The sequence below is a fragment of the Equus quagga genome, unplaced genomic scaffold (genome assembly GCF_021613505.1).
Source record: "Equus quagga isolate Etosha38 unplaced genomic scaffold, UCLA_HA_Equagga_1.0 HiC_scaffold_480_RagTag, whole genome shotgun sequence".
Taxonomy (NCBI): Eukaryota; Metazoa; Chordata; class Mammalia; order Perissodactyla; family Equidae; genus Equus; species Equus quagga.
In genome coordinates, this window is record NW_025793880.1 from 4,843 (window position 1) to 9,689 (window position 4,847).

Consider the following 4,847-nt stretch of genomic DNA (forward strand, 5'->3'; position numbering starts at 1 on the left):
CGTCTAAGGGTGTGGTTGGGATGACATGGGTGACTGAGTGTGCAGTGCTCAGCCTGAGGCCTGGCTCAGAGGAAATGGGGTGCAGTGTTAGCTATTGCTCTTCTCTCTCTGGTGTGCTGGGGTGAGGGCAGATGGATGAATTCCTCTCTGGTATCTGTGCCACATTGGACCAGTCATTCTGTCCTCAGATACCAAGATAGAAGATGTTTCAGATTGGGGGCCTCATCGTCTTCTGTGGGCTGCTGGGCCAGACCACAGCCCTCCTGGAAACTCTACCCTTGAGCCCAAACCAGACCCAGCCCTTGACTGTGACTCCCTCCCCGGCCCTAAGTCACACAGATTTTGCTGGAAGTTTGAGCATTGGTAAGTGAGATTCTGTGAAAACCTGTTTCAGCTGTGTGTCCAGCTGTCCAATGGAGGGAGGGGGGCAGGGATGAGCGAGGGAGTGGGGCTAAGGATCTGGAATTGTCAAATCTGACCCGCGAGGACCCCTATATCCATTTCCAGCTCTCAGCAATGGCTTGTTATCTGAGGGTCTGTTGGGCAGTCTCGAAAAGCTTCCACTCTCAAACACCCTGAAGGCTGAAGGAGTCACTACCAAAGCCGTGTTTGGGGGCCTGCTTGGGAAAATTGCTACCGTGATCCGTTTCATGAACATCATTGAGTGAGTAGCCCTAAAATAGGGCCTTGTTCCCCAAGAGAGAACCCCCATTGGAGATCAGACAGCCGCAGGCAGTGGCCTGGAAGGAGGGAGGGGGTGGTCTGAAGATGAGCTCAGGACTCGGTCTGAGACCATTCTCACATTCTGGTAGGGAATAACAGCCCTCTTGAACCAATAACCATCCCCAGTCCAGAAGCATATCCTGAGTTCCCACCATCATCTGTAATCCTCCCAACAGCCCTCCAAGTTCGATTTGATAATCCCCAGTTTACAGATGGAAAAACTGAGGCACAGAAAGGCACTTGTGCTCACACAGCGAGAGTGATGCAAAGTCAGGGATCTAACTCCAATTCACTTAAGTCCAGACCCAAGGCTTTTTTCACTACACATGATAATTTTGTTCCCCTCACCTATGGAATCCCTTAGAACACAGGCGGCCTTCGGAGTAAGCAACACTGTGTAAGCTCCTCTCCTCAGTTACATCATCAATGTGATGTCCATGGAATAACATAATACAGTGTTTCCCATGAGACACCTGAGAGCTCTCCAAGCAAGGAGCAATAATGGAAAGCTTGATGCCAGGAAGCTGGAAAAGGCTGAGTCCTTCAGAGGGCTGGATCAAAGCCATTTCCAAGACTCTTTCCCACCCAGTGCTTGCTCCTGACTTGAAGACAAACAGATAGCCTTGAGTTCGACTTCTAAATTCACCATGTGCTTGCTGGGTGACCTGGGGCAAGACACTCAGTCTCTCTGTGATTGGTTTCTCCATCTCTAAAAGGAAGATTACGGTATCCACAGAGAACAAAGATTGGGGGGACTGGAGAGAATATAAATCACCTGGCGCAGTGGCTGGCCCAGAGAAAAGGCTCTCTCCATTCTCCCTGACTTCCTGCTCCTCAATCTCCATGATAAACATTGCTGATTAACCTGCCATTCAAGGTCATAGTGGGATGAGTGATTCCTAACCATAAATGTTTATGAAAGACTTACGCCAGTTGCCCATACATCATCCACTCATCCACTTAGCCATCCATCCATCCATTCACCCATCGTTCCTTCCATCTAGCTGTTTACTTTTCCACCCATCCACCCACGTATCCATCCAGCCATCCGCTCATCAATCCACAAAGTCAACCAATGTGGAGTAGCCCCTTTCTTTGTAAGCCTCTAAGCTGGCATACAGGATGCCAACATAACCCAGACCCAGTCTCTGTCCTGCAATACCTCATAGACTTGAGATCTGGAGAGGGCCGTGTGTGTGTCAGGGTCTGACCCAGCGCAGAGGTTGGGAAAGACTGATGTGTGACTCAAAACCCATCTGGCTTTTGCTACAAGACTCCATCTCATGGGTAGCTCCACCTCTGGGATGGGTAAATTTGGGTTAAATGTGGTTTCTACATTTTTGGATAGAGGACCTAATGTTTCTGTCTCCTATGGTTCTCCCTGGGTAGTGTGAAGGTCACTCATCCCGGCTGCTGGACCTTGACACTGTGCAGAGTCCTGATGGCCGCCGTTTCTATGTCACCATCCCTCTGGACATGATCCTCAATGTGAATATGTGAGTGAGCTCCAAGGGAGGTTGGAAGATGACTCACCAAAGGAGACTCTGATGACCACGGGGAACCAAAAAGGGAGTGTTGAAGTCTAAGGGACATGAACCTCCAAATTCAGCTCTTTTGCTCCTATGTTGAGTGACCTTGGGTCACTTGGGAAGCTCACTTGACCTCTTTGATACTTGGTTTCAACTATTGGGAAACGAGATGAGTACAGGTGTGGGCTAGATGGAGTGAGATGAGGCTGGCATTCCTGGCAAGAAGAAAAAGCCTCCTCTGCCTTGGAATGTAGTACCAGACTGTCTCGTCCACAGGCTCCTGGTCGGAAGTCTGTGAAATGGGGGTATGAAGCTAAACATCACTGCAGAACTCTTAACTGCACAAGATGAACAGAAGAATATCCCCCTGGTCCTTGACAGCTGCACTCACTCTGCTGACAGCCTGAAAATCACCATGCTTAACAGGTGAGGCCAGAGAATTGACTTCTCCTGCCCAGAGACAATAGGATGGGATGATGGGTGGATGGTTGGAAAGATGGAACAATGGTGTAATGGATGAGTGGGAGGGGCGAATGGCGAGAAGATGAATAGGAGGAAGGGAAGATGGATAGTTGGGAGTAGAGGGATAGATGAAAAGGTAAATGGATCGGTAAATAGTCACTTAACCCTTGTTAGGCTGGACTGACCAATTTTATGCTAGATTAGGCAACAAGAAATCTGAGTTCAAGTTCCACCTACCAGAGGGGCATGGAGAGAGGTGGAGGGCTTCCTGTGTGAACTTGGACACTGCTTCCCAACTTGAGTCTCAGCTTCTTCAGATAACTGTAATATGGAGCCACATCGGGGTTGTTGACAGAATGCACTAAGATAATCGGTGTGAATGTGCTTTGTCCCAGTGAGGGGTAAAATAGCTCTGGAGCATAACTGGGTTACTGATTTCAGTTACTGTCACAAGAGAGACTGAGTCCTGCGTAATATGCAGGAGTCATCATCATCATGGCTCACATTTACTGAACACATATACTGTGGTCCACATGTATCATCTTGTTGAATCCTCACGACAACTACATACTATGCACTGTTCCTCCATTTATGGATTCTACAAAGTCTCATTGAACACCTACTGTGTACTGGAACTATGTGTTTATTCTACACACACCTACTGTGTGCACTGCTGTGTAGGGTGTGACTCCCTTTGGATAGGCCCCTTGGTGTTTGCTGGCATGCGGGTGTGGATGGACAAGGCCCATTCTCAGTTATTTGGTGCTGACACTGCCTTGGGCACAGTGGTCCCTCTGAAGCCTTCTGCATACCAACCCCAGGCCTCTGCATCACCCCATGGCTTTTCTCTTTCAGATTTGTCCCTGTCCCCTTTCAAAGGCTCTTCAAAAGCCTCAGTAAGATCCTTCCTGGGCTGGTGCAGAGCAAGGTAAGTGGGTAGAAGTGGGGGCTCCTGATCCTTGGTTCTTAGAGCTTATCAGACTGAGAGAGGCCCCGGGGTGAGCTTTTCTGAGTCCCTCAGCTTAATAAGTAAATTCCTTCCATCAGTCTATCTCTCCATTCACCCATCTGTGCATGTTTCTTTTTTCCGTCTTTCAAAACGCATTGGTTGGTGCCTGCTCTGGACCAAGCCCTGTGCTAGTTCACACTGCAGCTGAAATGCACTGGTCCCTGCCCCAAGAAACTCCCAGTGCAGCCCCCTAAGGCACAGATGAGCCCTCTTCCAGCTCATGTTTGGGTGCCTCCTGTAACCAGAATCTCACCCCTCCTAGAGGAGCCCACCCTATTTAGAAACAGATGTCACGTTACAGAGTGAGCAGTGGCTCTTTGTGATTGGGCACTTCACACACAAGCCTTCAGTTTCTCCTTCTGCCCAGTGTGGATGTGGGATTGCTGAGAATCAAATAAGAATAATGACAGAAAATGTCCCCAGAGAATCTTTCCTGGGGATGCTGCTGCTCCCTGGGTCCCCCTAAAGTGTCACTTTGCCTAACTCTTCTCTCTGCCCCTGGGTCAGGTGTGCTCTCTGCTTAAAGAGGTTCTCAGCTGCTCGGACACCCCCATAGTGGAGACCATTTTCGGTCGGTAAGCCCTCACTCCCTCTCCGGAGGAGCAGCATTTTCCCCTGAGGAGCTCTGTCCCTGCACACCATAGGATGCTAGCTCCCTCCAGCCTCAACTCTCCCCAGTTTGAGTTTCCTTTATACTTTGATTTATCCAGATAATGCTGAGGTATAGACCCTGTCTCCCCCATCATCCCAGACATGGGGAACATCTGGGCTGGTTGCTGGAGGAGGCAAGGCCTCCTCCAAACCCTGTGTGGGCTTGGGCGGATCTCCAGAGTTCCCATTTCCTGGCCTCAGGCCTCAGGAGCATGTGAGTTATCACTGGACTCCTTCACACTGAGATCATCACTCTTGTCTGTGGTGGTGGTTGTTTTTTTCATTTTCCAGACACGATGGTCTACAGACTGGAATTTGCCATTAAAGTCTAGGCCTTCCAGGAAGGAACTGGCCTCTGCTGAGCTGGTGAGTGCTTCTCCCAAATCCCCAGGATTTTGGAGCTGGCTCCTGGTAGGGAGTGGAAGAGAGTTTGTGAGAGTGGCTTCCAAAAAGAGAGACAAAGAGCCACATTG

The 4,847-nt window shown here is 49.6% G+C and overlaps 1 pseudogene; it reads left to right on the forward strand.

The window, feature by feature from the left end:
• The first annotated feature begins 203 nt into the window (after positions 1-203).
• On the forward strand, positions 204-4,302 carry LOC124232340 (BPI fold-containing family A member 1-like; annotated as a pseudogene).
• Positions 4,303-4,847: the final 545 nt, after the last annotated feature.